Below are 25,778 nucleotides of genomic sequence, written 5' to 3' on the forward strand. Positions count from 1 at the left end.
CACCTCCCATGAGCTCTGAAACCCTGCCAGGGGGCTGGTGCCTCCCAGTTGAGAGTGCAGCCTCGCAGGGTGGGAAGGCACCATGGGGAAAAGCAGGAGAGGGCCCTCAGGAATTTTTTATGACACCAGGCTTCTGTTCAGTGCTTTGGATAATTAAAAACAGACCCCTACCCAGGCCACATCTTTAGTCTAAAACGTACTGCGTGTGGATTTTGGAATTGGCTCCTGAGGGACAGGGCGGAAGCACGTTCCTCTGGGACATCTAAACCAGGCTGGAAAAAGTGCTCCTAGAGTATTGTGTGGAGATGAATCCTCCACAGGCAGTGCTGGGAGAGATGACCTCATAGGTCCTTCCCATCTGTAATTCCTGTGATGATCCAAACAGATTTTACAGTGTGACCAGATTCAGAACACAGGCATTTAAAAAACAAACCAGCCCCTGTGGAGTTACAGACAGATCTTCCTTCTCTATATTTTCAGCCCGAAAATCACCTCTGCTCTCCCTGATACCTGGGGCTGGCAGCATCCCTTCCTTGGCTTTGTTGGTGGGAGAAGCACTGTCTTCCTGCAGAGATGGCAAAAACACATTCTAGAGTCCACCCTCCCCGGGCCATGGGGTTTACAATCACTTCCTACTGTAGTCCTTCCTGAACAAGGGAGGAGGAAATGAATCCACAGCCCACCATGGCCACCATTGATAAACTGGCCCCTGATATAACTGCGGCAGTCAGGGTGGGGCTGCAGACTTCCTGCTTCTGCCTCTTGGAGGCTTGATAACATGTCCTTGGCTTTTTTTTTTCTCTTGGAGTGAAAACCACAGCAGGGACACACATGTGGTTGTGAGATGGTAGTGATGCTGCAATAATAATATTGGTATAGGCCTGGGCTGCGTTTGTCCAAACTTCATTCATTTGACAAATATTTCTCACTAGAATAGTATCAATTCATCTATGTATCACTAAAGTCTTCGAAGGTAAGAATCTTTAATTTGCTTACTGCTGTATCCCCAGGCTTGTAATTTGCTCTCAGTAAATATTTGTTGAATGGATGAGTGAGTGAATGAGTGAACCATGTCCTATGGCACATCGTTTTGGGTTTCACTCTAGGTTCTGAGCCTTCGTTTCCTCTTCTGAGAAATGGGAATAACAATGCCACCTCCTCGGGAGGTGGTGGTGATGAAATCCCTTGGTCACGTGCCTAGCACAGCACCAGGACTCAGGAGGCCTTGACTGAGTCCTTATCGTCCTTCTCCTGATGCGCATTCTGGACTGTGCAGCTCCCGGAGGGTTGAGCCAGGCTGGGAAGACACAAGAAGGGACGGCTGGCTGTTGATGTGTTCCGCCGTCCCTCCCTTGTACCTGGTGGAGGAAGCTGGCTGTGCCTATACTAAGTCATCAATCTTTTTTCAGGCCACACACCTGGAACTGTGTGCACTGAGAGGCATCCGCTCCAGCAGCAGCTGGTTCGTCTTATAGCTACAGCCCAGACACACGGAGAATTTAGAAACAGGAGGAGGAGGAGGAGGAGGAGGTTTTTCTTCCTCTCCACAAAGTCTGAAGCCCCCACTTTTATTATGTGCACTAGCATATTGGCTTGGCAACTGATGTGTTTCTTTTATAGCATTGCTCTGCATAAAACTGCATAATTCCAACTTATGGTACACCAGAGTTTGATTATATTTAAAAGTCAAACATGCAAGATGTCCATTGTCCACATCAGGGAGGAAGGATAAGCAGCACCATGAATCACTATTCTTTGTACACTTTTATTCCCCAAACTAATTGCTCATTTGCTTAAATAAAAGGCTCCACTATGAGTGTCTGTCATTAGCAAATGAAAGCTGATTATATTTCGTAAGAACGTCGGAACTTCTTAAACCTTATATTTCATACCAGAAACCTAAGCTGAAATATTTCCATGTAGTGACACTTCTGATAGAGGAAAAATAATTTAAACAAATAATTAGTCTTGAGAATAAAAGTGTACACAAAAGCACAATTAATGAATTTACTAATTGTTCTTCCCTGCTGTGGACATAGCTCAAAGTTGAATTTTAAGCTCTTGCATAAATATAAACTACTGTACAAGCCACAAAATGGGATGACTCACCATCAGTCATTAATGTTGCCTTAAAGACAAACTCGAGCTCTCGGAGAAAATGCATTCACCTAGGCAGACATAATTTTGAAAATAAAGCAAGTTTTAGATGATAAACTGGTCTTTGAGTCTTTGGGAAAAAAACACACACACGAGAGATTTGCAAGTTTTAATGCCCTATGTAAATATCAGACAGGCAACATTTACCTTACTCAAAATTCCCCATTAGCTGAATAGGAATGAATTTGGTCTGTCCTGACCATGTAGTCAAATGTGTCTACCCTTCCTCTCTATCCCACCCTTTGCTGAAATGGAAGTAAAATGTGAATTGCAGTGCCTTTTGTCTGTGATATTCTCTATTCGTGATGAAGGCAGCTTCTTCCTTTTCCTCCCTATCCTCCTTTTCTTCATCTTCATCTTTTCTTCCTGCTTTAATTCCCACATAAGTAGTGTTTTCTGGATTTGCCTAGAAGGCTACAATGTATAGATTGTAAAATAGAAATGGTTCTCATTTTCCCAGCCTGGGAACAAAAGTAGGAGAAGGCAATAGAGAGATATTCCAGTTAAATTCCTAGCAGAACTGTTGTATATTTTCTTAGAACAACAGCAAAAACTTGTATGATGGTTATTTTTTAAATATGGCTCCGAAAGATTCTTATTTCTAATTGTTATATTTTATGTTAAGAAACACCGGAGCAATCATCTATAAGCAATGCACTTCAAGGCAAACCTACTTATATATAGAATTGCTCACTTATATCTATGACTTTGACATCTTAAAGGACTCCATGTTGACATCAACCCATAAAATGGAATATCCAGACACCCATCACATTGTAGATTTTTCTTTCCTCTCATCTAAACTTTATAATGTAATGAACTGATCTATAATATTATAGTCTGATCTTTTTTTGTTTGTTTGTTTGTTTTTGAGACAGAGTCTCGCTCTGTCGCCCAGGCTGGAGTGCAGTGGGGCGATCTCAGCTCACTGCAACCTCCACCTCTCAGGTTCAAGTGATTCTCATGCCTCTGCCTCCAGAGTAGCTGGGACTACAGGCATTTGCCACCACACCTGGCTAATTTTTGTATTTTTAGTAGAGACAGGGTTTTGCCATGTTGGGCAAGCTGGTCTCAAACTCCTGGCCTCCAGTGATCCACTGGCTTTGGCCTCCCAAAGTGCTGGAATTACAGGTGGGAGCCACCGAGCCCGGCCTTATGGTCGGATCTTAATGGGGAAAGTTGCAAATAAGAGGAGGCCCTGGGATTCTAGAAGTGGCTTAGGAAGTGTAGGGATGGCATATTCTGAGGGGAAAAACAGGAAATGAATGGTCTAAAAAGGAGTTCAACTACTAAACATTATTTGAAAACACTGCTTTGTGAGATTTCGTGGGGTGGGAGGGTGAAGGCTGTAGAGTAGCAGGGAAAGAGAGAGGAGGGCAGAGGGTGGTGGGCAGGAAGTGCCTCTTCTCTCTCCAGCCAGAGCAAATCTCCATGTTGTCTTAGACTACCATGGTCTGGTTCCACGAGGCTGGGGCAGGGAAGTACAATGTAGTAATGCAATTTGCAGGGCTTCATGAAGAGCCCTCTCTCCCCACCAGCATGAGGTTTAGATTAAAAAGTTTGTTCACCTCTCCCGCTTCTCCCATTGGCTCAGAGCAGAGAAGGGAGGCAGGGAGGGAAAGGGGAGGGAACCGAGGAGAAGGAGGTGCTCTTGCCTAGGTCTTTACCGGTGACAGTGTCAACGAGGTCAGGATCTCTTCAATTTTGTTTGTCCATACAGTACAGTTCTGGTGATTTTGGTAATTTCAGCAGAAAAGAGGGCCTGCATGATGTGCACGGGAGGAGGCAGGGCAGGGGAGGAAGAGGAGGGCCTGCATGATGTGCACGGGAGGGGGCAGGGCAGGGGAGAAAGAGGGCAGGGGGGATGGGATCTGGCTTTGAGTGGACAAAGGACACAGAAAGGAGACGGGAGAGACAGGGAAGCCAGGGTATTTTTCAATCTTTACATTTTGCTCAGGGCCATCCAAGTCCACCAGTGCAAGTCCTGGTTCCCCTGAGATCTGCTGGAGAGCAAATTTCTACAGGCAGAAAATCTAAGCAGAGAGGGCTCCTCTCAGCTGCGCGCAGCTGGGAGCGCTCCTGCCGCAGAGGTGCCCTGTGGGAGGAAGATGCCCTGGGGGCTCTGACCATTCTGCCTCAGAGCCGGTGTGGGGGCTGCGTTTGCTGCTCTCTGATGGTTCCCGTACTCAGGATCCCAGAGCAATGGCTGGGTGCCCAGGCTTCCTGCCTCTTGCCTCCCTTCGGATCCTGGCTCCGGTCATCTTTCACCTGTGTGACCTTGGAACACAGTTATTTGACCTCTCTGCATCTCAATTTCCTTCTCTGTAAAGTGGGGGTAACCATAGGACCTGCCCTATAGACCTGCTATGAAGATTAAATGAAGTAATCAGTAGAAAGCTCTAGTAGAGTGTCAGGTACCACGTAACTATCATAAATGTCAGCTAAAATCCCAATTGCTTTCTCCTCCAAAGAGCACAAAATTCGCCCTTGTATCCCAGTGAAGAACGAATCAGAACTGCTTTGATTTTTTTTGTTTCCTGGAATGGTTTCCAGAATGATTTGGCTTCTGGAGAGGGAATTACAAGGCAGCTGAACTTCTCTGGTTCTGTCTTCGACTCATTATCGTGCAGGAGTAACACAGGTTAATCGCATAGCTAATTAAGAGATAACATTAATGGAATCTGAGTTGGTGCCCTGATAAAGCCGAGCCCTGGCAGATAAATGCTGAGGTGGAGCCAAGCCATTTATTTGAGGAGCAGCAGGGCTCCTATCAGGGCACCAACTCTGCTTCCATTAAAGTTATTGATATTACACCCCAATCTACAACTGTAAGAAAATTCAATGTGTCTTTTTTTCTGTTTCTGTTTTCAGAGGCAGCTCAGCATTTGCCATGCTGGCTGAACAAATGCAGCAGAAGCTAGGTGATATAGCCTCTTTTATTGAACAACACACTTAATAATGAATTAACAAATAAATGAATGAATGAACATTAAAGAAATTCATTCACAGCAAACACCACTGCAATTAATATGCTGCCATTCGCAGGGGGCTGTTGACAGGGCATCTAGCAGAGCACAGTCCTCTCTGGATTGATCAGCTATTTTTTTTTTTCAGGGCTCTGCCTTAGAGCAAATCAATGAAGAACCTAAAGTACCATTTCTATATTTCTCTCTGTCTCCTTCCAGTTAACTTGATGAAAGGGTTTTGGAGATTTCCTCCCCTCCTTGCTTTAATAAATTCTCTCATGGCTTTTTTAATTGTTGCTTTTTTTACCTTTCTGGGGGAATAATGATCAATTACTGCATTCAGCTAGCTGATGGCTGACAAATTCTATTTGACATAATGCAGCCATGATTTAAAGGAAGAGTCATGGTGCTAACTACGCGGCTGCTTCCTGAGGAACAATGGGGATTGGACTGTACCCTCTGTGATGGTGGGAGCTTTAGTATCCTGCAATTAGGCAAGTGCATTTCACCGAAAGCCAAAGATAGTCTCAAAGAGAACTGGACTCTATCATCTCTGGCCATGGATCGGGGGACATCTTCACCGTCTACATCCTCACAGAGTCCTGCACACAAGCTGCTGGTGCCCCTTGTGTCTACTCCCTGAAAGCCCCCACACAGGCAAATTCCCTTCAGAGTCAATAAGCTTCAACAAAGGCCTTCACCAGGCTGAGGGGCGTCAGCCACTGAAGAAATGAGACTTCACTTGGCATTCCTGTGCTAAGAATGTTAAATACCAGTTCCATAATGAGAAGTAAACACTGGGGCTGTCTGAGAATCACAAATCAGTACCACACAGGCTCATCCACGGTACAGGCATAACTGTGAGTTGGTCAGAACTGCGTCCGGAGAGCCACTCTGCCACTTTTATAAACCTTGAACTCTCAGAGGCTTGGGAGAATGTGTGCCTAAAACACGGTGCCTGGAATGGGTAAATGCTGAACACAGTGTAGCTCCTGTTATTATTGCCGTGGTTGTTGTGATGGTCATATGCACTTGTTTTATAGCCCAGGCTTCAGTGAAAGCAAAGCCGAATTCCCAAAGAGTGTCAATTAGGAGGAGAGAAGGAGCTATCCCGTCCCAACTATTAACTCAGATAACAAAAATTCACAGCCAGGGGTGGTGGCTCATGCCTGTAATTCCAGTACTTTGGGAGGCCGAGGCGGGAGGATCACTTGAGCCCAGGAATTCAGGACCAGCCTGGGCAACATAGTGAGACCCTGTCTCTACAAAAAAAAACAAACGAGCAAACAAACAAAAAAACCCCCACAAAATTAGCTGGGTGTGGCGGTTCCTGCCTTTTGTCTCAACTACTGAGGAGGCTGAGGCAGGAGGATTGCTTGAGTCCCGGAGGTCAAGGCTGCAGTGAGCCACGATAGCACTACTGAACTTCAGCCTGGGTGACAGAGAAAGATCTTGTCTCAAATAAATAAATAAATAACAAAAATTCACTCTAGACAATATGAGCTTGATATTTTGTATTATGATGTCAAGTAGGAGTGAATTTCAATTTAAAGAAAGTTCTGTCATATTTTTAGCTATATAAATTAAAAATAAGTTGAAAATCGAACATTCACACACTGTGTTCTTCAAAATTCTCATTTGCTGAGTCTCAAAAGCAGATATACTCATTTTAGCAATTTGCCAAGTAAATCTGAAAACACCTGAGACATTGAAACTCAAGGGGAAAATTCTTCTTTTTCTCTTGAAATTTTAAGCAGCAATTTTATAATAAGGTTATATGTCATAATTGTGTCTGTATATATGAAGGTCTGTCATTAAGCCTTATAAACACATGATTACATGATTTATTTTCATTGCCTCATTAAACTAGTAAATCCTAAGTATATAAATATGTGATAAAATAGTCTATGAAAACTACATGCAAAAGGCCCTCACGTTAGGAAAAGGAACTTGCAAAATAAAGAAACTCACAATTAAGAATTAAATCTCTAAAGTCTACACACAAAGCAAACCAGAGTTTTATGGAGATGATGACCTACCGTGCCTATGTACTAAAAAGTAAATTCTATTCTGTTCAGCCCTTGATAAATACACACAATTTCCATGTCAAGCTAACTCTAATTACAGACAAAGTCAATATGAGGTGCGTGCCCAAGAGCACAGAATAGCTAGTGGACATGAAGATTTTCTTGATTTTTTTTTTTCCAGGGGACAAAACTTGAGTTTTTTTTTTTTTTTTTTTTTTTTTTGAGACCCAGTCTCACTCTGTCGCCCAGACTGGAGTACAGTGGCGCGATCTCGGCTCACTGCAACCTCCCCCTCCCAGGTTCTAGCGATTCTCCTGCCTCAGCCTCCCGAGTAGCTGGGATTACAAGCACCCACCACCACACCCGGCTGATTTTTGTGTTTTTAGTAGAGATGAGGTTTCACCATGTTGGCCAGGCTAGTCTCAAACTCCTGACCTCAGGTGATCCACCCGCCTTGGCCTCCCAAAGTGCTGGGATTACAGGAGTGAGTCACCGTGCCAGGCCAAATCTTGAATTTGTGAGCCCCAAACAGGCCACTGCTTTGTGTGTATGTTTCTCCACATCTCTTTCCATTTAAAGTTATAGCAAGATGCTCTAAAAGAGTGGCTACATTGGCAAAAAGAAGCATCTGACTTCCTAAAAATGTGCAAAACATGTCAAAGTTAGAAACTTGCTACCTGACCTAGTCCGTCTCGCTGCGAGGAATCAAAGCTTCTATTTTCTGTGGTTCTCAAAAGCCTTTATCATATCCATATTTGCCTTAGTTTTCTGCCTTAGTTCATCTCTCTTTTTCACACCTTGACTTCTACAATATGTTATGCACCATCTGTATTCTTTCACCTAATTCTTTGTGATTCCTTTCAACCCAGTTTTTATTTACTTCGTGAGGGCAGAAACAGTTACATTTATTTCTCCCTATTCCCTGAACCAGATGCACAGTCTCTAGCATAGAGAAGGTGTTTCTGAAAGTGTTTATTGAATTGAATTACTGAATGTGGCCCTCTAATCATCACTTCTCATTTCGTGTGTGTGTGTGTGTGTGTGTGTGTGTGTGTGTGTGTGTGCCCTCTGGGATTCCTTAATAAAATGGGTCTTAAAAATTACCCTTTCCTAACTCACTGCGAACTCCGACATACCTTTCTTGCAAGTGGTCAACTTCTTCAGCTCTGCTGGGGCCTCAAAATGTCCTCAGTTCCTGTGTGTGGGTCTCTTGTACTTTTCTTTCCGCCATAATTTTTCACTGAGAAATTGCCTCTTGTCTTTGCTCACAAGTGACCTGAGTGGCTTCTGGGCCAACCTTGTTTTCTCCTGTGCCTACCATGAGTATGAACTGTTGAGAGACTAAAATCCCAATCTGCTATGGCCACGGAGGGTTTTAACAGTGATTCACAGGAAATGCCACGGACTCTAAGCTTCTGCTCAATGAGGGATGCATCTTGAGCCTTGGTCCTTGCTAGAAGTTATTCTTCCCACAGAAGGAGCAATAGAGACCCATCTTCTCTACAGCATAGGCGGGCTACCAGACCATCCACAAAGTAGAGGGAAACGACTCTTTACTAATAATTAACTGGCTGCAGATATTTTAAAGTGAGAAGGACAAATGCTCTTTAGCAATAAATTAGCATAGTCCCTGTTCTTTTTTTAAATAAAAAAATCACATATGCTCTCTAATTATTTTCTCCAAATAATAAGTGCCTTAATCAGCTGGAATCCAGCCAGAGAAACAGAGCTCATATCAGCTCGATGGAGGGAATTTTATATGGGGTACTGGTTATAAAGGTGTTGGAACAGTTAACAAAAACAAAAACAAACAAACACATAAAAAATGGCAGGAAGGCAAATCAGATATTTACAACAACAGGAAACCTCTAGGACTTGAAGGTCTGAGTTGAGGCCATGGTGTTTCCAGAACCCAGATGCTGTCTGATGGCAAGTGAGGTCACAGAGGGCAGGCCTGCACCAAGGATCTGGGACTGCAAGGGAGATAGAAATGCCATCTGAAGCAGAAAGAGAGGGAAGAAATACCTTGGATTTTCTTCCTCCCTCTCTAAATTACCAGGCTCAGAACCCAGAGCTTTGCAATGATTGCAATACAAACTTCCTTGGGCTAAAAACCACATGAAATGCATTTCAAGATGCTTAGAAGCACCCGGACAATTTGAGAAGAAAATAAATCCCAACCAAATCAGAACAAACCCTCTAGTATTATCCACAACCATCCATGAGGGTTTTTTTGTTTTGTTTCAATTTGTTTTTTAACCACTCTTTTAATGAGGAATAAATAGAACTTGATAACAGAACCCCAGTATAGATTCATGTATGATTTCTTGCAATAATTCTATTTCATGATTTGCCCCATATAGTTCTCATTTCATAAGCACAGTCATTTCAGTTAATTTTTTTATTGTCTTCATAAAGTCCAACATCCAGATTCTTCCAGGTATTGTCACAGATAGATATTTGAGTACAAGGTTGTTCCTTGTTGACCAGTACAGAAATAATATTGGTGCCCAACTTAGGCAAATAGGTTGTGACCTTTCTGGCATTTATTTTTGACTAGAAAAGCCACATGTTACACAGCCATGAACACATTTCTCAGTTCCTCTTATCTTTTAGCACAGGTCACCTGTCTGACATTTCATTCCATTAAACAAAACAAATGGAGATTTTTTTTTCATCTCTTGAAAAATCTTATCCAAACCTTCATCAAACTATGAGACATTAGAAAGTTCTTATTCTCCTAGAGAGTACCTTAGGTCTTCCTCCAGTTCCCCTTTCCTTCTCTTACTCTTTTCTCCTTTTCCTTGAACATACTTCTCTCTTCATAACCAAGTTCCTGTCTCGGGCTCCAATTATCTTCTATATCTTGACTCTTACTGTTTTCCCTCCAGAAAATTCCTTTTCTTTTCACTAATTAATTAGAAGGGAGTGTCCCCCCTTATCACCCATACCAATCCTACTGATCAGGAGTCCTCCCTCTTCCCATCCCTGGGATCTCTACCCTACAAAGTTCTTGAAACTTACTCTTTTTACAGCACAGAGGGAAGAATATCTTGTCATTTGCACTGTCAGAGAAAAAACTCTTTTTAAGTTTTTTGAGAAATATTGACAAATCAACTTGTTCATCGTGTTCAATATTTGGAATAAGCAACCTCCATGGCTTTGTTTCAATCCTCATTTCATTTCATGAAATGGAAGCTGTTCTCTTTGCAGACTCCCATAGTAAGTATCTTCCCCAAAGTACAAATCACAACAGCAAATCCAGGTTAAAGCAAGCTCTGTGGCAATGTGGAGTCTCAGACCAGACCCCAGACTCCTCCAAACCCCAAAACTGGTAGCCAAGGAAGGGGAATGTCCATGATTTCAGGGGCAGGGACCCTCTGCAGAGATTTCTCAGTCTCCTGTCTTAATGAGTTTAACTCCAGAGATGGGCAGCTCCAGGCTCCCCACTGAGCGTAATTACCGTGATGGGGCACCTGGGGAGAGATTGTCACAAAGATAACTGGGTCTCAGGCTATTTAGCGCTTTACAGATGACAGTAAGGTGGTGACTTGGAAAAATGGGGTCTGGTTCGGATAGGAAGACTGCTATGGTTCATTTTCCTCCCTCCTGTGGAAGCATACACTGTTGTGTTTTTAATTGATGTACGTGAGCCCAGGGCACAAAATGGACTCACGTGAGAAATCACAGGATACCAAGACCGGATGGGACTGGAGGGGTCATCTCGTCTACCCTCAGCCTCAAGGCAGGACTGCTTACAAGCTATCTTGGAAGGAGGGCCGACTGCCCTTTTCATCACTACCTCCGGAGGACTGAACACAGCAGATAACCAAGGGCTATCTGGGCACCAGTGCACACTGCAAAGGACTATTTGTCTGTGTTTATTCTGGCTCTCCTTGCTTAAAAGCCATAGTCAGGGTCAGGATCAGGTCCCCAACACGGGCAGCTTAGAGCAGCACACCGAAATGTCAAAAATTCACCGGACAGCATGAATATACTGAAGAATACACAAAGAAAATATATTGAATCATCTTGTGCAAATTCACACCTCACCGAGGTGCTGAATGAGGAGAATGATCTCTTAACCACTGTCAGACTCTTCCTGTGAGTGCAGCAGGATGGGATAGGATTTCTGCTTTCCCCTAAGAAAAAGTTCATGGAGGACCTAAAACAGGGAATGGTGGAAGGGGGATTGGACAGCTGGTCCTGAGGCATCTAGATGCTGACATCCAGGCTCCTGCAGAAAGGCAGCACCTAACCATGCAGGTCAGGAGGAGGTAGGGGGTTTGGGAACTGCAGTCCCATTCTGGTTTTAGGGCCTCCCTTGCCTGTATTAATGTAATAACATGGAGAGAGGTTGTGTTTAGGGACCGATGTAGGCGAGCCACAGGGTGCGGGCTCCAGGAACTGGCAGAGAGAACTGTCCTATGGTGCTGGCCAGACTAGAGGACATCCGCCAAGAAGCCTGGGCACATTCCCATGATGCCAGGGCACAAGGGAAAGTTGTAGGGCAAATGGGCCCTGCTCCCTGCAAAGAACCGAAGTGGAGATTTCTCTCTAGACTGTCCACACCTGAAGCCACTGGATTTCACATGTCTCTGAAGCCTCTAGAGGAGATGAGGGAACCCCTCCTCTTGGCCAGAGGTTCACAAACTATGGCTCATGGGCCAAATCTAGCCTGTGGCCTGCTTTTGTACAGCCCGAAACCAAGAATGCTTTTATATTTTTAAAGAATTGAAAAGAAGAAGGATATGCAATACAGACCATATCTGGCCCACAAAGCCTACGTTATTTACTCTCTGGCCCTTTACAGAAAGAGTTTACCAACCCCCGTCTAGGTCACTGATTCTCAAATTTCCACGTTCATAAAAACCACTTAGGGCACTTATTAAATCTGCAGATCACCCCGCCCGATATCTGAGTTAGTAGATCTTGGACTGGGCCTCCCATATCTGCATTCTAAGAACTACAGAAGCTAATTCTAATGTAGGTGAGCCTAAGATAACCTTAGCAACATTCCCTTTCGACTAATCACTAAGTCTGTATTTTATAATTTCTATGTGGCCTGCACTCTACTGAGTGTGGTGGGAGACACAATTTGTGGATGATAACTCCACTCCACTCCATCACACAATGCACGATCTTAGGTGGGGAGAGGAAAGTCCTTATATGAGTGATTACTCAGGGCCAAATGGCTTGGGGCCAATTCCACATCAACTGAGAGTTTGGGTGCAGGGCCACTGTATCATTGTAGCCGCCCTGAAGGCAACTGGTGCAGAACGGGGTGTTTGAGAAAGAGTAGGCAAGTTTGGGATATGCAGAAGGTTTCACAGACGTTTGCAAAGGCACAGAGCAGGAAGGGGCTTTGGGGACGATAGCTATGGAGGTACAGGCAGAGAGCAGAATGGCCTGACTGTGGAGCACTGTCTGGAGGGCAGCACTGCTGGGCTTCCTCTTCACAGCAAGAAATACTCAGAAAAGCAGCTTTTCTTCCTTATCTCCTGCTGAAGCCTCGTTAGATCCTAAGCCATGGCAATCATGATTCTGTATCTATCTTTCTACCTAAACTGCTTTTGCCACTTTTCACTCTTCCCCTCCTTGCATCCACATATCCTCTCTAAATTCTTAACCTCATTGAGAATTTTTTCATCACGCACTACGAAGTTATGCCTTTATTTCTTTGCAAATGTTATTCTTGTAGACTAGATTGTTCTTTCTATATCGCCTTCTTATTTATAGAGAAAATTCTGTCTCATATCTCAATACTCAATTTAAGCATCATATTCTCCACGAAGCAAAATTTTTCCTAACCTTATTCCTTCTACACAGAGTTCAGTTATTTTTTATTTTGCACCACCCTGGTATCTTGAGCAAGGTAAAAGATAGGGCTTATATGTATTAGAGCTGTTTGTCTTCATTTCTATCTTCTGAATGAGACTATGACCTCTTTGATATCAAAGACCATGTTTATCTGCCTTCATTTCCTTGGTGCCTACAACAGTGCACACAGCAGTGATCAGTAAACATTTCCTCAGTGAATGATTGAATGATTTATGAGCAGGGCATTTTCAGCTTGGGAAAGCCCCTAAACATCAAAGGGGTGTGGCCTTGCTGATGCTATCAGTTCTTAAATAGGGGATGATTCTGTTTTAGGTTACTTATAAAGAAAATAATATGCATGGGAAGTGGGAGTCTAAAGATGATTCGTTGAATAGGTAAGAAGGCTGGAGCTTCTCCCTAGAGGAATACAACCTCATACTTTTATAATAACCCCTTGGCATCCCAGCATCTTTAAATTCAATAAATATATCTGTAGAGGAAGGTCACAGGTGAGATCTGAGCTAGACACTGTCCCATGTATATTGTGCCTTGGCTGGGCCGTGTGCTATTTGATAACCTGAGATTTCAGATGGAATAATATGGGAAGAGCTGCTGGTGCCCTGGAAGTTCTAGAAGACCAGAATAAATTTAAAAATAATAATCACTTTAATATCACCTACACCTCTAATCTCCCAAGTCTATTTAAATTAGACCTTAAATCTGCCCACAATAGGATGTGGTCCAGTAACAACTTATTTACCTTAAGGACAAGAACCAACACTACATGCAGAGAAACTGGAGACGTTCTAGAAAACAACCAGAAAGTACAAAGACAAAGGAAAACAGGTCTATGGAAGTTCTGTAGAAGATGCTAAGAGGGAAGAGATGGTCTAACAGGCTACGTGGAAAATGTCAATGGGCAAATGTCAGTGACGGTTGGGTTTCTAAGCCGTAAAGAGGAGATTCAAAGTAGGTGGGAATGTAGCAATTTTTTTCCAATTGGTGGTTTTAGGATTCTGAGTGTTGTTTGTCAGGGGATGTGAGTATTATTTAGGGGAATATGGTAGAGCCAACTATGTGGAGTCCAAGGATATCCAGCCAGGGTTTTTATTTTCCTGACTCCTCACATCTTCGTGGGACCAACTGGCGAATGCAGGCCAATGGAATGTGAACAGAAGTGGCAGGTGTCACTTTCAGGCAAGATGGTTAACTACCTAATGTGCCTTCCCCATACTCTCTTCTGCTTCTACAGCCACCGGAGAGGCCCTCGATTAAAGTTGGAGACATCTCAAGATGGGAGAAGCCTAGATCCCCATGTCACAGCTTGAAGGAGAGCCACCAGGAAAGCTGCCAGAAGAGAAATATCTTTATTGGTCTCAGCATGCAGGAGAAATTAACTTTTATTGGATTAATCCTTCGAGATTTGAGGTTGTTCCTTACAACTTATTAATTCAGGGTAGGAGGCTAGATTTCCAGGAAATTTTCAAGGGCCTATCAAGTCACAGCCTAAATTAGCATTTTAGGCAGGGCATGAGCAGGATAGGAAAGTCCTGGGTGGTCTTGGGGCAAATAAAAATGTAGGAGAGATCTTGGCCAGCAGTCCTTTTCCCCCATTGATTTTTGCTGGGGGCAGCAGCCTTTGACTCATTGATTTTAGCTGCTGATTAAGTCATGCTCTCCAGCCTGTCAGCAGTCACTTCATTTCCTTTCATCTTACGTTTTCACCTGCTTGAAGCTCCACAACAATCAGGATGTTGATTTCACAACTGAACATTCAGGAGGGCTTTAAAAATGGCTCCCATCCCTGCATGGCAGTTTTCAGCCCAGACTCTCCCTCTCTCCTCCAAGACAATTGTTCTCCGGGCTGATGCCTGTTAGCTGCAGGAAAATGCTAAAGCCAGAGGCAGCTGGTCTTCACAGAGGCTATAGCAGGGCAGAGTTCCATCTGGAGGAAGCTGGAGACTGACTGGGAGTTACCTCAAGACCGAAATGCTCCTTTCTCTTCTGCAGAACTAGCTATGAAGATACCCAAGACCCAAAGTGAGATTTACAGCAAACAGGAACTAAAGAGCAGACGGCAGGTGGTAGCTCAGATGCCAAAGCAAGCCTCATTGCAGTTGAAGAGGGGCACAAAAATAGAATCGAATGTGGCCCAGAGTGCTTAGAGTGGGAAAGAAGATTCGAAGCCTCGGGACAGATCTGTAGGGGAGAGAGGGGGTGGAAATATTCTCCTCACTCACTTGCTCTCTCTCTCTCTCTCTCTCTCTGTCTCTTTCTCTCTCGCATCTGTGGTTGCTTAAACAAATAAACAAAACAAGATGGCTGTTGATGGACGGCTGTCCCCTGCACACCGACAGAAACATCTTCGTGCTAGGTTTGCCCAGCTGAACACATGCCACAGCTGATCCGTCTGTTGAGCAGGCCGCACACCACTGCTGATCAATCTTCACATGCCAATTATGTGATGTGGAGTGGGCTGGAAGGAGCATGCACAGGTGAGGGGGGCTTGGTGCAGGGAGAAAATCACTCTTGGGATTCTTCTCTGTGCCCCTGCTCTCGCCTTTGTCCCTGCTAGGAGACAGTGAGGGGACAGTGAGGGGTCCTCTCCTCCCAGCACCACACCATCTTATACGTAGTGCCCCACTAGACGATGTTTGGTGCCGCCTCCATCCACCTCTGAGGAGGGCCAATAGAATCCAAACATGAGAGCTTAGGATAGACAGGAGATTGGTTCCTGTTTGTGGCAGATGCAAATTCTGTCACCAGGCTGGAGAAAAGCCAGCCACTGTGCAGTCTTGTTGGGATTTGTTTGTTTGTTTTTTGCTTTTTTTTTTTAGATGGAGTTTTGCTCTTGTCGCCCAGGCTGAAGTGCAATGGCGTGGTCTTGGCTACTGCAACCTCCACCTCCCAGATTCAAGTGATTCTCCTGCCTCAGCCTCCCAAGTAGCTGGTATTACAGGCGCCCACCACCACCCCCGGCTAATTTTCTATTTTTAGTAGAGACGGGGTTTCACCATGTTGGCCAGGCTGGTCTTTAACTCCTGACCTCAGGTGATCTGCCTGCCTCAGCTTCCCAAAGTGCTGGGATTACAGGCACAAGCCACCGTGCCCGGCCTTTGTTAGGATTTCGACAGGGATAGAGATTCATTTTGTGCCCTCTCTTTTCTTCTTCCCTACGATAATAGGCACACCAGAAGCTTAACTCCCTGCACAGAGGGCTGGACTCTGCTGTCCTCAAGGAGGTCAACTCCCTTGGCAGCCGAGCCCCAGACATACTGATGGTGGTGTCGGTAGGGGAGTGGCCAGTGTAGCACGTGTGTGTGTGTGTGTGTGTGTGGTGTGTAGTCAACACATCTTCTCAATTTTTCGTTACCAGTTCAAGTAGCCGTCTGAGGGGCTCCCAGGGAAAGCTGGCAGGACCTAGCACATGAGAAGCCCCAGTGTCTAGATGGCAGTGTATGGAATGAAGAGCTCGTGGAAAGCCTGGGTTATGCTCCTGAGCCCACAGAGCAGCACACTCAATGCATTTCTAAGATTCTTGTCTTCTCCTCTCTAAACCAAAGCCTGCATAGCAACGGCAGAGGTCCTCTTGTCCTTCCTAAACTCAACTCTTCTTTCCTCTCCGTAAGCATTGGTTCATGCATCTTACTTACCTGCAGGCCAGAGTCTAGCCTGCTCTCCCTTCATAATCTCTTCCATCGCCTTAGCCAGAGGGACCTCTTCCTTCTCTCTATGCACTTTATTGTCTGAATATCTCATAGAATTCTGCTGCACACGATGTGGTTTGTGAATGCCACTAGATCATTACTCCAGTGAGTTCAAGTCCCTGTCTTGCACATTTTGGTGTTCCTGCACAGCGCCAATAATAGTGCTATTCAACTACTGGGCTTGAAATATATATTCACTAAAATGAGGGAGTTCTCAGGAAGTGGCAACTCGAAGATTTGCCCCTGCAAAGTATATGCCTCAAAAAAAATATTAGCAACAAAGACCCTTACATGTATGCCACACTCCCTGCCTTCAAAGTTTCCTCAAGAACCAGGAAGTCCCGTTAACTGATCGGTTTCACAGTGGTTCCCTGGCCATTGCCCTCCTGCTGTGAAGCCACTGGAAACTTCCCTCATTTGCTATTATTTGTTACAGGCCCCAAAGTCAGAATCACTCATTGCTAAGTTTTGGTTTTCAGGCTCATGCAGAAGCATTTTCATTTGTGTCCTTTTTCATCTGACTCTTTAAACTAATCCTTCTTGACTTCAGATCTTTGCACAAACCTCCCGTGTCATCATCGGGGAGCTCTGGGCCCAGAGCAAAGGTAGGAGGCAAAAAGCCCCAAATCTGCACGTTTTATTTCATTGGTACATGTATTTAATCCATCTGCAAACTATTCATTGGATAGCATTGTAGGCTTCCCTCTCTGGGAACACTAAGGTATGTGTATTCAACAGTGGAAAATAAACATAAGATTTTATTACAAAGTGCCACTGCCGCTCCTGGCATGAGTAATTTGTGCACCTGCATTTTTAAAATGTTTCAAAGTTTTTCCCCTTGGTGGATTCCGTGGTAACACACATTAGCTTCCCGGCTGTCACAGCCTGGTTCTTGTAGGCCCCTGTGACTTCTGCCCATGCGATCCAGACGTCATTGTTTTCAGAGTAGTTAGCAAACAAACGTGATGACTGCCCCTGGAAGCCTTTGAGAGTGCAGGTTCCTCTTTTGTCCTGATAAATGCCTTCCTCCCAAGAATTAGCAAAGCTATGGAGTGGCTTAATGCCAAATCCCAAGAGGTAAAGGACAGATTATCAAGGGAGGAATAAAAGTCAGGCTTTATCCCCAAAAGACATGGGGATGGTTTTAGAGACAAAAGCTGAGTTGATCCCTTCTGCCATGCTCTTTGCCTTGTAGTCTGCTGTTTCTTAAGCACAGAAACCAAGCCACTTGCAGCTCCTCACTGAGGTTCTCCAGCAAATCAGGCAACCCAGTATGATCTAGTCGGAACTGAGATGCCCCATTAGTGATGGAACCTGGCTCCAGGGAGCTTCAGGTTTGGAGAATGGTATGGAAGCATTGGAAGGGGAGAGCAGTATTACTTGGAATGGGACACAGCATCTTGGCTTTCTTTTATCTTTTCCTTTCTCTCTCTTTCTTTTCAATGATTCTGATTTTTGCAGGTGTCTAAAGTCAGCTTTGTGTACACAGTGCTAACTAAACAATTTCCCCTGTGATCTCTGTAATCTCCTGGAAATGTTTATTGATTCCTTCCAATGTCCCCCACAACAGCCCAGAAGACTGGCAATTTCAAGTCATCTTAGGCATGTTAATACTTTCTTAAAGTCATATTGCAGCATACTGCACACTTCTCCCTCAAACAGTGGGTCTCAGAGGAAGATGATAATGACCCACTGCTACATCAACTTGATCATTAGAGTTTCTGTCTCTCTAAGCAACATCAGGCAGATAACTTCATCTAAAGAATATTTATTTATCTGTCCAATGCTGCAAATGGAGACAGAGAGAGCTCCACTGATAGAATCGCTGGGTGTGAAATCTTCATTGTTCAGTGTGATCGAGAGCAATGGAATGCTTGTTTCATTTAAATAATACCAAGTTTTCCAACACTACACACCATCTGCCTTGGCTGCTGCCTGGCCCAGGCACAGAATTTAATGTGTGTGGCATTTTTAATGGTTTAAATGCAAGTTTGTTCTGGTTTTAGTCCAAAGGGTGGTAGTGAAGTAGTAGGCAGTGTTTTCACTGCTGAGGCTCAGATTCTTCATTCTTGCTGTAGATGAGGGCTTCATTGGCCAACTGTCCATCTCTGAGCTTGACAGTCTAGGAAAATAATTTTCCAAGAATATATTATTTTTTTTTTTCTGGGAGAACAGGAAGAATCTTGCTTTGATATCCTCTGTGATTTTGTACACTAATACTTATAGTCAAGTCCCAAGTTTAAATTCTGGGAAACATTTCTCAAAGAACCCCCTAAAACTTTTGAACCAGGTTCTCTGATTAGTTCTGCCTTCCATGAATGTATGGACCATTGTCTAAAAGGAAAGACTCCTTGAATTGTAACTAAAACCAAATATAAAATGCGCATGCACACACACACACACACACACACACACACACACACACACACACACACACACACAAAGTTTATCTGGAGAGAAATCAAAGACTTATTTTGACAGAGACCTCTTGTGCCCAGGTTGCTCATGAATGTTATTTTGTGTAAAGAATACTAGAAGCAGGCTGGGTAACAACACAGGAAGTAAGTGCCACATTCATCTGTATTGTATAGTGAGTAGCATTTGATAAATATACCTTGTCTTGGATTCAATATTGCTTAGGCTCTGTCCACAGTTTTAGGCAAAGAAACTATTTGGACTAATTATTTCAACAATCCAGGGTAAGGATACTGTATCAGTATAAGAAACTCTAACTGTTCAAATTAACAGCTCTACAATTTCAGCACCTTAACAGAATAATGGTCTATTGTTCCTCCCACCGCTGTTTTAGTATGAGTTGGGGGTAGTGTAAGGCTCTGCACCATGAAGTCATTCAGGGATCCAGGCTCCTTCCATCTTTTGTCACCTCCATCTTTACCATGCAGTCACCAAGATAACCACAGAAAACTAAGAGAGAAATAGAATGTGGAACCTGTACCCTCACTCCTACTGTCTTGGTCCCAAAGCCCCTCCTCAGTACAAAAGGACTGGACATGTAATCTGGGGCCAGTCTTTGCCACACCACATGCCATTGCCTTCATTACTAGATAGTTCGTGTGAAAATATCCAGCTGCAATCATAGGGAATTGTTCCAGTTCTCTCCATCTCATTGTGTCTTGGAGCTGGTGGAAGGAACACTTACAGAGCCCCCCTTCCTGAGGTACTACTTCATGAGTCCTAAGCCAGTGTCCTCCACAGGAGCAATGGCCTCATGGTGAGTGGTTGTGAACGGAGCTGATGACGTCACCATGGCACTCATGCCTGAGGTGTTCTTCCATCAGTTTCAGTGACTCCAGTCTGGTTTAGTTATTCCTTAGAGTAGCAGGACTTCTTTCATTTGCAACTTGAAAAAAAATGCATATCAAAATTAGGCCATAAATATTACTTAATTATATTGAAATAATAAATACGTTAGTAAATCCTAGTTTATAATTTTATAATAAATTAGTAAATTACTATTTTCTAATTTATTTGTTATAAATTAGTAATATTTATAATAAACTAACTTACAATAAATTGTTTATAATTTATAATAAATTCTCAATTATCAATTTCTTATACAAATTTGTTATACAATAGTATACATTTGTTATATAGTATTCTTTATATTACTTATACTAATTTATTATTTATTATTTACCATAATTTATGATACAGTATTTGTAAATTTTATTTATACTAGCATAAAATATTTTATTCTAGTGTTAAAGGTGCTGTGTTCTGAATTTATAGTCACATGCAGTACCAAATTCTTTCTCATTGCTCATCGTGTAAGCATTTGAACTTGCCTCTGACCTATCTGCTCCTAACACAATACTTCTGACCTACTGGGCCTACATTGTCAAAAACGTTAATAGATTTTTTCAGTCACTCTAAAATATTTCTTATATTTGTGACTTGTCCTATTTTTAAAATTGTAATAGAAAACAATAGAACAATGGGATTACTTCAAAAATTTTGCTAAAGGGTATTTGAACCACTTGGAGTAGAAGCTACCTCGCTGCGTTTATATGAATCCACTCCCTTGTGCCAGAGATAAATTTGTTGTAGTCTTTATCTCTATTCTAAGTGTGCTATACAAACAGGGGCCTACTCCTCAGAAGAATAACCAAGCCAAAGATGTCATGTTCCATCTTTGTGATGAAATGCAGATTGGTCGTTAAAAGGCAAAGTCTTCATTTCCAAAAGCTGAATTTAAATGACGCTTTAAAAGATTTTAGCTAATGAAATTTAGTCCCCTCTCCTTCAAAAAAGAGGAATTTAAGAAAATGCTCTGGAACTTAGCCAGAGTATTTAATTTGGTTTCAAAATGCATACATTTTCTTTTACTTCATGATCTTGCCTTATAGTATTTTGTTATCTAGAGGCTTGCAGACAAATGTCAATAGCCTTGTTGAGTTCAGCATTACTGCCTGCTTGGTTTGTCTGATTTATTTCTGTGCCTCGTGGTTAGTTAAGCATAACCTGTGTGGTTTCTGGCTGTTCCAATAGCGAAAGGCTGTATGCACCAGGAATGGTGCTGCCACTCGGCACACTGGGGGTGAACCCATCATCACTCTGGCCAGGTTCCTCCTCTACTTTGCAGCCCTTTTCTTCATCTTCCTTGAACTAATTTGTTCAAGAAGGGATGACAGAGATGCCCTCTTCCTCTCCAGTATTTCTATCAGTTGAGGCTGATTTTTCAGTCTGGACTCTGCTTAGGAGGTTTTAGGTTTTGAGGGGGTTTAAAGATTCTTCCAGGACTCACCAACTAGTCCTGAAAGACTTCAGTTTTGGGAAGCCTCTTCCATCAGTTCCTCACAAATGTCCAAGCACGAAAAATCTCACTTGACTCCCTTATTTCTGTTCCCCTGGCTCGGATGAGTCACTATGGAGTTGGGTTGCTGCTGTGGGCTGGCCAAGGAGAATTGGATGAATGAACCCCTGTAACGCCATTCAATATAGCTGCTCTCAAATAACCAAAAGCTCTTATTGGAGTGGTAGCCATGTGCAAAGGCAGATTCTGCTTCCTGAAGCTGCCAGACCTTCAGGAAGATGCAATAAATGCAGTGACCTAGGAGAGACAGTCACTTTCTTTCCTATGGGATGCTGGAGAGGCAGGCATCACATCTAACATCTTCCAAGTTGTTTTGCTATGAACTCCAGTGTGGCTTTGGAAAATTCAATTTCAACCTGTCCCACACATTCCTCACCCTCAAGACTATGAGTGGAGAAATTGAACCCATGGATTCATGGTGATGATGGTTGAGGTAGAACAGGTTGACAAAGGTGGTTTCTGCATGTCCAGATCTCCTCAATGCCAAGGAATGCAGATGAAACATTTGTTAAACTAATCTGGTGGCCTCCAGTGCACCCACCAGCCCATGCCATGGTTCTGCATAAATGCCCATGGGGAGACAGGCAGCAGTAATCCAGACATTGGAGGATGGCCCTCTCTTAAAGTGAGATTATGTAGCTCACCCTGGATGTGAACTTAGATGAGGAAAAAAACTGAATGACATTCGCAACCCGAAGTGATTCCACTTCATCATTTTGTACACATACATTCATGATGTGCTATATGTTATATATAATTTACTAAAGCATGCTTTTAAAAATAGATTTGAGGAGCATGGAGACCCCAGAAGTGTATGTTATTGTACTGGGCTTGAGTTTCTCTTTCCCTCCCACAGGGGACCTCTGAGGGTCTATTTGAGGGCATGAATATGGAAAATTCAGCTCCAGCTCCTCCACCCCACTCCCTGAACAGCACTGCAGAACTGTGCTAAGCTCTTGTGGCTTGGAAAGAACAGATGCAAGAGACATAGTAAGTATAAAAGGAATTTGGGGAATGGGTCCTAAGAATCACCATGTTTCCTATCACTCTCAGAAAATGCATCTATTTTCAGGGGGTACTGTACATCTGTGTGGCTCCAAACCACCAATTATTTTTCCAAGCAACATAATAACAGCTTTCTTCTGAAAATGTCAAACACTCAAATGAAATACAGCTTCAGAAATTTTCACTTAAGTTGATTTGTTCCAATTACTCAGACCTGCCTTGCACCCCTGCCCCCCAACACATAAAAGGCAAGTTCTGTTTTTATCATCCTGTTCACTTTTTCCAGATAAATAAAGAGACAGGAAACAAGAAGGCAGGAAGGAAGGATTGCAGGAAGGAAGGAAGGAAGGACGGAAGGGAGCGAAGGAGGGAGGTAGAGAGAGAAAGAAACCACCTGAATTCTACATATCCTATTAGAATACAACCACCCAGGACAGGAAATATCATTGAAGAAGGCAAAGAGAATACTGTCCCAGTGTATATCTGCACCCCTTTGTCTGTTTGGGCACTGAAAGGTCACAGATACCACTGGCCTTCCTGTTGAGCCACTCTGAATGTAATCTGTTGGGTTTGATTTGCTGAATGTATATGCACGTCAAAGATTGTGAGCATGGATTATTTATAAGATGTTCACTTCCAATTAGTGCGGCTTAAAACGTGAGCTTCAACTTGGCACGCAGGAGCTGCAGCAGCCTGTTCTGAGAAGGTTGGGCAGGTCTGGGGGTAAGCAAGCCTCTTGCTGAGCAATGGTGTGAGCCAGTGGCTAAGGTAACATTTGGGAGCAGCCCTGTTTTGAAACAGATTCTTATTTCAGATAAACGGTCCTGCAAGTGACATGATAAAATACATATAAGGGTACATTTTCCAAGGGCTGCCCAGAAAGCAATGCATATAGGCCCAGAGACTGTTAGGTCACTTTGACCCATTACTCCTCAAGTACCCACTTGGCAAATTGATGGAGTCACATTTAGGACCCATGTCCACTTTGGTGGAAACCCCATTTTGTACCTTGATGGAGGCTCACAGATAGTGGCTTCTAAATTCCAAGATCTGGTATGAAGGAACAGCTTCTGGGAAAATCAGTTTAATTTACCCATTTTTAAAACCAAATCTAATTAACCAAATTTAATTAACCCATTTGCTGAGGTTAATGAAACCCTTGTTAACCTGACTCAGAAGGAGGCTGGAAAGGAGACCTTTTAAGCTAAGATTCCTAATAGGCTCCATGCCTCAGGGAGCCACGAACCCGTCAGAGACAGGGCACCAGGTGCATGCTCTGAGGCTGCTGACTCTGTCCTGGAAGCCTGCAAGGGGCTGTTTTGAACAGAGACCAGGATCAGAAGTGTGACCAGCACTCTAGACTCTCCTGAAGTTATTCAAAACCCGACTTTGTTATTTAGTCTAAAACAGAGTGGACCTCCAGAATCCTGACATGTTCCACTGAAATTGCGGCCGGGCACTCCAACACTGAACGGAAATGATTTGGGGATGATGTACACCATCGATTAGCCGACCTGCTGCTCCATGTTATGGGGGCCTCCTTCTCCATCAACGGTATTGGCGAGGCAGCCATAAAGACCCAAAGCTATGATTCTCTTGCCTGAAGTTTAGTGTCAGTGCAGTGAACTGACAAGCTCAGCCTGTTTTGTAGTTGCCAGGAGTCACTGTTATAAAACTCCCCTTCATCTGGCATTGGCCAAAAGCCCTGTCAGCTGACTCAGCCAAGAAGGTTTGCACATCGTGAAAGCGGGTGCCCTTTCCTCCCTTGCAATGGTGTTTCCTTAGCAGTTCTTTACCCTGGCTGTGTTTTCTGACCCTTCGGGGACAGTTATCATGCTAAGCCTGTCCTTGTCTGGAGAGTGGTTCATTTCTTTCCTGAACGCAAAGCTTGTGCTCAGGAGGTAAAGAATGGGCCAAACCTCTGCAGACATACAGAGAGAAGAGGCTAAATAGGCACTTTCTGCAGTCAGAGAACATTCTGTCAGGACACAGAGGAGCTTGAGAGTTCCAGAGGGCACAGTATCAGGAAACCATGGAGGTCTTTTCTTCTCAACTCAAAAGATGGTGAGATCAGTTCAGGACTGGCCTGGCCAAGTGAAAAGATTTGGAGACATCACACATTGCTGCATGCAATGAGCTCAAAATCTAAGGTTGAGAGAGGAGGGGTTCACAGCAGCATGAGATGCACTTCCTCCCACACTGAAAGCTGCTGCTTCCAATTGGACCCTCCGTGCCAGTGACCTTGAGGTAAAAGAGCAGAAATACAAAGTGAAGCATTTCTACTGCTTGAAAGGAATACATTTAGCAAGCCCCTTCCTCCTTCGATCTTTCGTAAGAAGACTGTGCCAAATGCTAGACGAACAATTTTATTCCTGATCCACCAAAAAGGGAAGGAAAAAAAAGCAACTGAGGCTTATAGGAAGGATTTCTACAGAACAACGTCAGTGGGAAAACATTGTAACAAGACTTGGATCAGATTTACAACAGGAGCAGAGCTTTTTCTTTATTGATTATTTTAAGTTTTTTTCAAAGAATTTTCCTGGGACTTTAGAAAAATTCAATGGAAGACATTACTTATTTGCTTATGGGTGGAGATGGCACTTTTTCTAAGAAATATATGTACACATATATTTCTAAGTAATATATATACACATATATTTCTAAGTAATATATATATACATATATTCCTAAGTAATATATATACATATATTTCTAAGTAATATATATACATATATTCCTAAGTAATATATATACATATATTCCTAAGTAATATATATACATATATTCCTAAGTAATATATATATACATATATTTCTAAGTAATATATATACATATATTTCTAATATATATATACATATATTTCTAAGTAATATATATATACATATATTTCTAAGTAATACATATACATATATTTCTAAGTAATATATATACATATACATATATTTCTAAGTAATATATATACATATACATATATTTCTAAGTAATATATATACATATATTCCTAAGTAATATATATACATATATTTCTAAGTAATATATATACATATATTCCTAAGTAATATATATACATATATTTCTAAGTAATATATATACATATATTTCTAAGTAATATATATATACATATATTTCTAATATATATACATATATTTCTAAGTAATATATATACATATATTTCTAAGTAATACATATACATATATTTCTAAGTAATATATATATACATATATTTCTAAGTAATATATATACATATATTTCTAAGTAATAT

The 25,778-nt window shown here is 42.8% G+C and overlaps 2 long non-coding RNA genes across 5 annotated transcripts in view; one reads left to right on the plus strand and one right to left on the minus strand.

The window, feature by feature from the left end:
* The window catches only part of LOC106634024 (uncharacterized), a 275,737-nt gene that overhangs the window by 191,688 nt on the left and 58,271 nt on the right, over positions 1-25,778 (plus strand). For 3 of the 4 annotated variants that reach the window (XR_010110107.1, XR_010110109.1, XR_010110108.1), the window contains exons 4-6: positions 14,223-14,398; positions 15,289-15,465; positions 22,368-22,501. This is a non-coding gene — a long non-coding RNA (uncharacterized LOC106634024). The remainder of the gene's footprint in view (positions 1-14,222; positions 14,399-15,288; positions 15,466-22,367; positions 22,502-25,778) is intronic. The other variant, XR_001337372.4, reaches the window with a different exon arrangement.
* LOC134729218 (uncharacterized) overlaps positions 15,460-25,778 on the minus strand; it is a 59,763-nt gene continuing 49,444 nt past the window's right edge. The window contains exon 3 of the long non-coding RNA XR_010110110.1: positions 15,460-20,038. This is a non-coding gene — a long non-coding RNA (uncharacterized LOC134729218). The remainder of the gene's footprint in view (positions 20,039-25,778) is intronic.

The sequence above is a fragment of the Pan paniscus genome, chromosome 17 (genome assembly GCF_029289425.2).
Source record: "Pan paniscus chromosome 17, NHGRI_mPanPan1-v2.0_pri, whole genome shotgun sequence".
NCBI lineage: Eukaryota > Metazoa > Chordata > Mammalia > Primates > Hominidae > Pan > Pan paniscus.